We start from the raw sequence: 11,890 nt of genomic DNA, 5'->3' as shown, positions 1-11,890 counted from the left end.
CCTGGGTGAGGTGTTCCAGGCATGTCCCACCGGGAGGAGGCCCCGGGAGAGACCCGGGACACGCTGGAGAGATTATATCTCTCGGCTGGCCTGGGAACGCCTTGGTATTCCCCCGGATAAGCTGGAGGAGGTGGCTGGGGAGAGGGAGGTCTGGGCCTCTTTGCTTAGGCTGCTGCCCCCGCGACCCGGCCCCGGACAAAGCGGATGAGGATGGATGGATGGATAATGCACCTGTGTGCAGATGTGATGTGATTTAATACAACCAGGCAAGCATGGGGTTAAAAATTGAATTTTAATACATTTAAACTGAATACATTAATGGATCCATCCACTATATATAAAGTAATTTTCCATATTCACACTAAAATGTGAGACCAGTGTGTCAAAACTGATCTATTTTTATGATGGCTGTCAACAGTGTCTGATTTAGGTGATAGAAAAGATTTGCATTAGTGAAAACTAAAGTTCTCAGACTTACAAGCATTAGTGTAAACATGATGTAAGCCCTTCTCTGGTCCTCTAACATGTGTTCTGAGGAGGGCTCTTGGTTTTAAGCTATGTGCTGTAAAGCTGAAGCCTCTGTGTTTGTCCTAAATGGCTATGTAATTGCAGGGCTGCTGGTCATGGACCCCCTGCTGTGTGGAGATGAGAGCTTGACTACTTCAATCCTGACCCCGTGATCCCGCCTCTCTTTCCATCTTTTTCAATCGCTCCCCAGCTTTTTCTGGCTCTTGCCTCTTAATTCGTCCCTTTCTCTCTGCCATTCTCCTCGTGTCTCTCTTACACATAAACACAGTGAAACAAGCACAATGACCACACAGATACATTTCTGTCTGTGGTAAATAGTCAAATGTTCAGCACAGCAGGGAGATGAACCCATGCAGGGCTGCTGCTGGTCAGGGAGGTTTGTTAGTGCACAGGGGTTTGGAGGCCTACCAGGTGCAATTTTTAAAGCCTTTAAAACAGTGAGACTGAGATAAGGAGAAAAGCAGATAGCAGACTGCATGGGGATCATCCATTAGTAAATATTATTGTGTTTATTATTGTATTGTTGTATTGTATTATTATATTGTGAAAGATCCAATGGCTTTGTGTTATTAAAAAAAGTGTATTTTGGGAGATGAAAAGGGTTTAACTGGCATATTTGACATTTAAACCTCTATTTCTAACAAATTTATATATATATACACTTTTAATGAATATAACATCATACATTTATGAACTATGAACTAGCACAAAGGTTGTGCAAACAACAAAATGATTACATTAACCTCAAGTTTCATGCAAGATCTAAACTCCAATCTCCCACCTGACAGCTCTGCACTGCTTTCTATGAAAGATTGAATCTACTACGTCTTCTACCAGAGGCTCCAGAGGAAATGCAAGAGTCTAGTTCCCACTAAAGTTACAACATGCTTAAAGGTTATTCTGGGTTCTCTGCAGTGATGGGAATAACAGCGTTACAAGTAACGGCGTTACTGACGGCGTTACTTTTTTCAGTAACGAGTAATCTAACTAATTACTATTCCTATCGTTACAACGCCGTTGCAGTTACTAACAAGAAAATACGGTCCTATTTTTCAACAAACAGAAGCTGTGTTCAGCTTACCGCATCTTATATCAGTTGCACGGAAGTAGCTGTAAGTAATCTGGGCGCTACTTTAAGCAGCTGCGCGCTTAAAGCTGTTTTTGGTACAACACCTGGAGCTCAGGGGGCAAAACAATAGCATGAGTGCTGCTGTTTGGCTGAGGAAGAATAAAGTAGTCGTGGTAAGCCAATCACATGACCACTTAAAGACAAAGCAACAAGGTGATATCGTTTATAAATTGTGTTGATAGGCCACGTAAAACCAGAGTCATGATAAACAATATATACACGGCGTTTTTTCCTCAATCGTTTTGTCACGTTTACTGTCTAAGGACAGCGCAGCAATCACTCTCTGCTTATGAGCAACCCCCCCCCCCCCCCCCCCCCCCTCCCTCTTAGGAGTGAGAGAGAGAGAGAGAGAGGGAGAGAGAGAGAGGGAGACAGCAGAAAAAGAGAGAGAGAAAGTTTTGAGATGTGAGAGATTTGTGACGTTTAGCGTGTTTGGAGTGTGTAGTTAATGTGTTGTCTTGTGTAGTTAGTGTGTAGTGTTGTGGATAGTTTTGTGTTGTGTGTCAGAACAGTGAGGTGACTGCTGGTAGCAAAAGGGGTGACACACCTGCTGCTGTCAGACCTGCAGGTATCAGGCTGTGATGTTCTCCTTTATAGTGGACACAAATTATTTTTTTGGAGTGGCACAAATAAACCCAAAAGGGAGGACGGACAACCGCTGCTTAAGTGTAAGTACAGCGGAGATGCATATTTTCAAAACACCATGCCCATTTGGCTTTCAAACAACAAAAATTGGCTATGCCAAAAATTGGTCCTCCCAACACAAGCAGAGTCCCCTGGCAGAAACAGGGCAATATAGTGTATGTCGTATGTTAAGTGCCAAGAGGATTGCAATGAATTATACATTGAGGAAACCAAAGCACCTCTGGCTAAATGGATGGCACAACACAGAAGAGCTACCTCATCAGTCCCAGACTCTGCAGTCTATTTACACCTACAGGCCTGCAGCCATTCCTTCAATGATGAAGATGCCCCCCCCCCCCCCCCCCCAAAAAATCTTGTAATTGTATTATCTGTGTGTGGTACATATGACCATTATGATTGATAAACATCTGCAATGAATCTTTGTAGAGCTTATGACATAATCTACAAAAGTGGTGGTTATCGTTGCCGGTATTTAAATGTGTATTTAAATGTGTATGACCTTGTGTAGAGGTGGGAAGTAACAAAGTACAATACTTTGTTACTGTACTTAAGTAGAGTTTTCAGGTATCTGTACTTGAGTATTATTTTCTGACTACTTACTCATTACTTTTGCACTAATGCATTTGAGGAAAGTATTATTACACCTCCAAACATCAAACCGATTTGAGCCTAAACAGTAACACGGTTCGTGTATTAATCACCAGAGAATATCACATAAATAGAGATGACGTTTGCCGAAGTCAGGGGTTAAAAGTGGGACAGTAGTGGGGTTTTGTTTTGTTTTTTTGGCACAACAGTGGAATGACTGCAGGTCTCCATAAGTTGCAGCTGCGGTACTTCTGCATCTAGCTAGCCCTACTGAAGAGGAGCGAGCATAAAGGGAGTGACTTTTTAAAGTAGCAGATTATTTGAAATGCAGCGTTTCTGTGAGCTCAACAAACATCAGCAAACACAAACTGTTTGTGTGCGTTTTGTCTCACAGTGTGTTGCTAGCTAAAGGTCCAGCTGCTGTATTTCACAGGGAGAGAAAAGAAAGAGAGCTAACTTCACTCAGAGATGGAGAAAGATAAGAAACACAGAATTGGAGAGGAAGAAGAGAGGTTAGATTTAAAGGTAAGAACTGCTCAGTGGTATTTAATAAACTGGAAATTTAAAGCTTACAGGTAAGTCCTCATGTTTTTAAATCAGACACTGGGTCTGTACATAAAACATTATGTTTTTTCATATTGTGAAATAAGCACCAAAGCAAACTGAGGTACGCCAACTGTTATTTAAAGGTTGCATGTTAGTGCAAGATAAACAGGTTAGTTTGCTGTACTGTGATGGATTTAAAGTAAAGAACGGTGTGCGTGACTCATGCAGAGTGGCTGTGGTTTCATGATCAGAATTAGATTACATCAAGTGTAGCTGAGACTCATGAATTGTAGCTGATGATGCTGAGATCCATTCAGTAAATTTTAACTATCTACTAGAAAAAAGACAGTAGAAACAGTGTATTGTCAGTGTAGAGGATGGAAATCGGCCAGGACAATTCATGAAACATCTGCTGCCATCTGGTTTAATTAAGTTGTGTAAATCCACAAAGAGCAGCAGGTCAGCTGATCACAGCCTGTACGCTAAGAAAATCTATTGGAGCTCTCAATAGAAATTATTTTGACTTATGATTCTTTTCCCCACCCTGAGCCATTACAACCAATTTTAAGGGTTTCCCCACCTGCTGAATCCACTTTAACCCCCAACTGTACACATTTTCCTGTTTGGAGGCAAAGTCGCCCTCGAAAATGTAGACAACAGAAAATAGAGATTTTTTTTTTTTTCTTCTTCTTCTTTTTCTTCAGATTCAAGCTGTGTATAATTATTTTTCAAGAAAACGTTAAACTACAGTTTGTAGTAGAGAATAATATCTACTGATATTATTTTATCACTATGTTAATATAGCACAAGCTTCAGGTAGCTTTGCACAAAAATAGAAAGAAGTAACAGGCTGGAAAATTGTTTCCCTAATAGGTTGTGGTCAGTTTTTTGGGAGGCAAACAAATTTGTCCCTCTAGTTTTTCCAGGTTCTTTGCACATTCCTTCATTTCTATTCCGAAAGTTTCAGCAATCGCCTTCCAGGACATTTTTCAGTTCTTGATGCTATGATTATTGTTCATTACATTGATTATTATTCCTTGTATTATGTCACTGAAACTGAAATTTGCTTGAAATTAACAAGGGGAGTGGATGGTATTGACCAGCCCAGCTGCAGTAGTAATGTGGACGTGACATGTAGTTGCATTTCTAGGGTGATGCAAGTTAGGTTAGGTTAAGCCACAGGTTAATCCCTAATTTAGACTTGGGCGTTATTAAATTATGATTTAACCGGAAACACCTTTTAACTTTAAACCAAAAAATTCCACGTAACCTGACGTGCACCTCCTATGAAACGTTTCTACACGTCGGTTCGATACAGCCTGCAATGATTGAATGGCATGAAAGGCTAAGGCATAAAAGGGGTCACACCATAAGCTATGGCGTAGATTTGTCGTCACTTGGATGAGTGATGAAACGTTTCTTCCACTGAAAACGATGAATCTAAATGAACTGAATGATCTTTCTGGGATTTTCTTACCTGGATTGTAGAAGATGCATCAAAATGTCTATTGGTGCCAAAAACACACTGCCATGAAAATCTTTAAGTGCATGAAAAAGACTGCTGTTGGATGAACAGATGGGTTGAGAGACCAGTCATTGCTTTTTGACACTGTAGCACATCACGGTCAGTGTCTTTTTTCCCCCTCTGGGGCAATAAATTCATGTATGCTTAACAACAGAAAAACTGCAATAAAGTTCAGACGGATTTAAAAGTAAAAAGCTTTTAAAATTAATGTGTGCAGCTTGACTTCGCACCAACTGCTGTCATAATTACAGAGAGGGAAAAAAATTTGCAAAACTAATTTCAAATTTAATGTAAATTATAGTTATTGGAAGAGCTGCGGCAATCGCCATTCATGTACGAAGGAAATATGCGTGCTTCGAGCTCGCGTGCGTCCACTGGGAACGGCTCATACAAGCCATCAGAAAACCATCAGATACAGACATGAATGCAAAATGCATGAACAAACAAGAAGACCTTGAGCAAGAGGAAAAAATCTGACAGCCATACTGCAGCAAGTAGTCTCAGATATACGGACCTTTTTAACACACAATATTTTCAATGGTTATAACTTTATTTGTATTAATAAAGCTGTGTGAGGCTACATTTTCATTAATGATGTATTTATATACTAGAATCCAGTTAAGAATGACTCACAGTTGTCAAATAAAAGGCAACTTGTAATTACATTAAATCCCCTTTTCATGATCTGTGTCTTGTTTAGCTGCTCAGAGATGTTTTTGCAGGGTTGTTATTTAATATTTGCTCTGCTCCTTCGGGTGACTCTGTCGTCATTATTTATCGTTCGCTTAATAATTGGCTGTCTTTGTGCAGATATTTATCCATAATCCAAAGAGTACAACACAAAATAATAACTATGCTGCAGATCTTTAATAGTTAATTACACAAAAACTGAAAGTTTAATTTCAGAAGTTTCTTAGTTCTTGTTGTTCCCTCTGGTCTTTATTTTTAAGTGTTTGATTTAATTGACAATAAAATGCCAATAAAAACGTCTAATAAACAAATGTCTTTGAAATATTTTCAAAACATCTGCAGACACACTTTATGCTAACATCTGCTAGGACTGCAGTGAAACACCCACCAACTCGCAGACTCTGCCGTCTTGAGCAGGTCCGACTCATTGCACACATCAAACAAAATCATCCTTGTTTAGACGATAGTATTAAAAAAGCATTCCTCACAACTGTTATGACAACTGTTGATCATTTTTATGGTTGGAAAACATTCACAAAAATACTCTGGGAAGACCTTTGATTTGACAAAAGCGTTGTGAATATGATGTTTTACAATCAGATAAATCAAAGGACAGAAACATCACACTGCATATCTAAAGGGTCATCTATTTTTTGACAGGTTCTTTTATTTTTTAATTCATATTTCATGCTCTTGTGATTTATTGCTCTCATAATAGAACTAAGCAGCTGTCACATTAATGGGGATCTATGGGGATTGGCTTTTGGAGCCAGTCTCATCTTTCAGCCTCTTGTAGCCTTCCCGTCATCTCTGGAGTAGTCGTGAGGCTACATTAGCTGCTTGTACCTTACCACACCCAAATCCAGTCAAGTCAAACCGTGACATGCGTTGAGGTTCTCGTTTTTTGTATTATTATCAGTGTTGGTCAAGTTACTTGAAAAAAGTAATCAGTAACTAATTACTGATTACTCCCCCCAAAAAGTAATCCCATTGCTTTGCTGATTACTTATTTTCAAAAGTAATTAATTACTTAGTTACTTAGTTACTTTTTAAAAACACGATTTACAACCTGAATAGGTGATAAAGTGATAGATCTTTCAGCCCAATTCTACTTTTTCTACATAACCCATCATACAAAATGTAATCCAATGGAAAAGTCTCTTTTTAAAACTTGTTTTATTAGTTTTAATCTTTTAACTTTATGCATCAAGCAAAAATTAAATTATATGCAACATTCTCTGACTGGAAGAAATTAGTTTAACATTTAAACCTATTTTCTACACATTCCAGCACATAAAATAAAATATTTTTTGTGTTTACACTCACTCTTTCAAATAGATGCAAGTAAAACACAGCAGAAAATAAATAAAGTCAAAGACTCAGCGGTCCTGTTGCTCTATTTTCACCTGTAAAACAGGAGTAGGGTAGGCAGAGGTTTACCCTGGTGCAGGTGTGCCGCGGTCAGTTGAAGAATCCGCGAGTTTCTCTGTGAATTTCCCATTACGTCGTTGCGCACTCGGTGCTTGCTTGGAAGTTTAGGGGTTTTTTTTCCCTGTAAAAAGAAGTTTTCTTCCCACGCACAACGGACACTAATGTTTTTGTCACTTTTTATGGAATCAAACTCAAAGTAAGGTCAGTACTTCCACGCTTTAAAGGCTGCACGCTCATACTCTCTCCCGCACTCGATATATTATCCATTGTTGATCTGCACACAGCTGTTGTCACGAATGTCGCACTCGCTTACGTCACTGTCATGAGACATTCTCGCAAAAAACTCATGGTTTTAGTAGATTAGATTAGATTAGATTAGATTAGATTAGATTAGATAGATTAGATAGAACTTTATTAATCCCTCGGGTGGGTTCCTCTGGGAAATTCGATTTCCAAAAAAGCACAGCACCGACAGAAGTTACAGTAATGCAGCGTTCCTACGGGAAAGTAACGGTAATCTAATTACCGTTTTTGCAATAGTAATCCCTTACTTTACTCGTTACTTGAAAAAGTAATCAGATTACAGTAACACGTTACTGCCAATCTCTGATTATTATTATGATTTTAAAAGCTATAACAGGTGATATCTGTGATTTCCTGCATCAATTCTTAGAAAGTGTCCACATAAGTCCAAAAGTGCTGTAGCCTTCAACTCCAGAGAAAGATTAATTGAATATTTCTTTTTTTTTTTTTTTTTTTACCATCACTGTTTGATTTGCACTCAGCATTGACATAAACCCACACAGGCTACACATGATACAAAACATTCCTCAACGTGAAAATATGTTCGTCTTGTTGTGAGTAGCTGCACCAGTTCTATAAAAAAAATCTTGAGAATAACATACAAATATGTTCATGAAAATCACAAACATACTTTTACACAGACATAAACACACAGATATATTCCTCTTGTGTGCTGGGCGCCTGTCACTCAGCATGTCACCCTGGCATCTGGAGTACACCCGCCTCCACCCAAATTAAAACAAGGAGGGAAAAAAGATATTTTCCAATTCAGCAGATGTGAGTCATTTCATCTTGTGATTCAAATGAGTTTTGTGTTTTGTGTGAACAGATGTCCGTACCCCGCCTCCTTTATCAACATTAGCTGATTGGGTTTTAGCATGCAGCTTGCCGTGCCTCTGCCTCACAGGTACTAACACACTAATCTGCCTCTGCACAGCTGTGCAGCACAGTGGAGGAGGGAAGGGAGGAAAACAAGCATGAGAGTAAGGGCAGAATGGGATGATGGAGAAGGGCTGAAAGGGATGGAGAAAAAGATGGAGGGGAGGGAAGGAGGGTAAGAGGGAGAGCCAGAGGGCGATAAGAAGAGAGGATGTTAGTGAGACAAGAAAAAGACTTTGAGAAAAGAAACTGACGCTAGGAGAGAGGATGAAAGAGACATAACAAAGAAGAGGAGGGCAGAGAAAGTGAGAATAGAAAAGTGAATGAAGGAGTTGATCGCAAAGTTTTCATAGCAGTGTGTGTGTGTGTGTGTGTGTGTGTGTGTGTGTGTGTGTGTGTGTGTGTGTGTGTGTGTGGTGAGGGCAGTGGCTCTCAGATAATCCTTCAGCAGCTTCTTGGCCTGTGGCTGTTCATACAGAGAGCACCTGCAGCACAGCGAGGGTCACACCGTGGCGACACACTTTCTGCTCTAATAGCGTGTGTGCTTGCAGGTGGATGTGTGGGTCGCTTCATCATTGTGTGTCGCCAGTGATTGTGCGTGTGTGTGGCTTCATCATTGTGAAGCAGATTTGTGTGTCCCGCTCCAAGCCATCTTAAACTCAATTCTGCACTTCTCCTCTGAACTGAGATGTTAGATATCTGAAGGTGTGATTCTGTTGAATCTGTGTGTGTGTGTGTGTGTGTGTGTGTGTGTGTGTGTGTGTGTGTGTGTGTGTGTGTGTGTGTGTGTGTGTGTGTGTGTGTGCGCGTGTGTGTGTGTGTGTGTGCGCGTGTGTGTGTGTGCGTGTGTGACAGGACAATGTGGCATGGACCTCTGGTGCGTTTGTTTACGCAGCCATCGTGCCACAACAACGGGACTCTTTCTGTCTGCGCACCTGTTCAGCAGTCCTGACATCAGCAGCACTCAGCACACAAAGACCACCTCTGCACCCTAGAGGGGAGCAGCAGGAGGGGAAAATGAATTAGGGCTTTGGGAGGAGCGGACTAGAGGGAGGGAAAGTGCATCCAGTGATGAGAGGTAAGAAAGAGCGAGAGTTCGTGGAGAGAAGTTGAAAGCCTCGGTCAGAAACACACGGAGACAGAGGTATGATGTGCCAGAAAGCGGGAGAAAAGTCTGTAAGAACAGGCTGAAGACAGGGAGCAACACAAAAGCTAGGTCTGTAACATAGTTGGTGATGCTAAAAAAAAAGGGGGGGGGGGGGAGGAAGGGGGGGTGACAGTGAGGTAAGGTGGTTGGGTGCTGTGTCCCTCGCGTCATTCTCCTCCACCCCGGGAGTTGATCGGGTGCACTCAGCTTGTGAGCTCATTAAAAAGCACCCATTATCCCGACATTTGCACGCATCGCATGCAAAACTAATTTACTTGTAAGAAATTAAAAGTTCATTTTAATTGAGCTCGCGCTGCAGTATGCAAATTAGGAGTACATAATGTACATTGATGCGGAGCAGACAACACACTGAAAATGGACTTAACCCTTTCATAACAATATGGGGAATCCTTAAGTGAAAATTATTAACAAAGACAACTCCAAAACATAGCTAACCTGACAGTGAATAACAGAGATAGAGTGACAGAGTGTGTTTTTTATGTATAAAAATATAAATTAGGATAGATGGATGGTTACCTCAGTAATACTGACAAGGCAGCACAGTATGAATTGCTAAAAAAAATAGCAGAACCCAGTCTCACATATAAAGTCTGTGCTGGATTCTTTTTAAAAACATTTTTCAGTCTGAATCTGAATCACTGGGCTAAGTGTCTATATACTTTTTTCTTGAGTGATGGTCTATGTGACAGCAGCGTTTAACGCTCAGTCGGGCAGTGAAATAGCAACAATCTATTTGTCTATTGCTCAGGTAGAGGTCAGGTGTGTCAAATAAAGATTGGGGTCAGGAAGTGAATAAGGTGGAGCTGAGCTTTCATTTCTTCTACACTTGTTTGTCTCTCATCTTAATGGGAACTCCGTGCCCTGACCTTCTTGATCTAGCCTTCAGCCTGTCAATAGCCAATACTGATCAATAAAAAGGCACAGTCACCTGCAGTTTTCCATTAGCGGACAGATTGGTTGATGAGTCATAGGGAAGCTTGTGCAAACATCTGTGAGCACCGATATGGATGAGTCAAAGAGTGCAGTGATTGTAAACAGATTCGAGCCTTTACTAGATAAAATGGCGTAACGAGCAATGGATCCCTTCTTGCTTTTAATCTGTGCTGATCGCTAATTAACACTAAAGCGTTTGTTGCGATGGGTCTGTTCCTTTCAAATCAAAACAGGACAAAGAAGAGATTTAGCTCTTTCACCACTGTTTGTAGCTGTGTCAGTGTGATCTCAAATAACCAAAAATCTGCTCTATTTTCACACGGGAGTAGCAGCTTTACTACAGTGGCCCTGAAAGGTCAAATGGAGTACGAATGAAAACACCAGCAAATAGAAAAACGTCTGCGAAAGCGCAAAAAAACCCATATCAGAAGTTGAATAAAACACAGCAGGAAAAGGATAAAAAACAACAAAAGAAGAAAACGCAGCGGAAGTGTTTCTGGGGACACAATAACATGACGGACTATGACAGCTGTGTGTGTGGCAGAGAGGAAAACATACAAAGGATTATAATGAGACCCACTTAAAAGGAGCAGAGGGTTTATTGGAGTTGTCAGGGAGAAAAAGATACAAGGTAATGTCTTTTAATCACATGATTCATATAATGCTGTAGATCTCTGTAAGCTCTCAGCTGCCCTTCTGTCACATTACTGTCTCCACAAAAACACTTCCGTTTTGTTTCATGACCTTTTTAAAAATTTTGAATTTTTTCTTTCTATTTTGATCTTGACTTGTGTCCTTTTGCAGCATTTTTTTTATTTTTTTTGTATTTACTGGTGTTTTCTTAAGATGCAGTCCATTTGAACTCACCACTGTACTTTGGACATATACACATTACAAGACTTGGGGAGTGTTGGGAAAAGCTTGGGATGGGTGAGGTTTGTACAGCTAGGAACACATTTCTGTTGTAGGGGGAAAGGAGCAGGAATGGAGAAATGAGAAATATACTACATACACTGAGAAATGGGGAACAAGAAAAGGTTTTTATTGTTATTAGCTTACTGGCCTCACATTTTCTACACAGAACACACAAAGAAAGGAGGCAGATTGTGTAATTTAAAGTCTGCTGAATCAGCACTGACTCAGCAAAGTGTTTCCCTCCATGCTGCCGGGTTCACCCAGTGATGACAGGTGAGTCTGGCACTCACAGGGCATGGATGGTTGGCACAGAGGGTCGGCTACAGAGCCACATTGAAGGCGGGTGCGTTGCTAGCTGGCGTGTGCAGCCTCTTAATGAGCAAAGTGTTGATTTGGCGCTGATCCTAATAGGATCAAAGCTGTCATTTGGCTCTCCCGATGGCTGACAGGAGGCCAACCCTGGCACACCACCAAGAAGGAAGAGCGAGAGACGACAACACTTTCACAGGACACATCTACACAGAGTAAAACTGATCATCTTCTCTATTTGCTGTCTCTTTCTCTGCCCCACCCCCTGTATTTTTTGCTTTTAACTCACATTCTTTCATTT

This window comes from Maylandia zebra, linkage group LG1 (assembly GCF_041146795.1).
Source record: "Maylandia zebra isolate NMK-2024a linkage group LG1, Mzebra_GT3a, whole genome shotgun sequence".
Taxonomy (NCBI): Eukaryota; Metazoa; Chordata; class Actinopteri; order Cichliformes; family Cichlidae; genus Maylandia; species Maylandia zebra.
This window is presented reverse-complemented; position numbering follows the sequence as displayed.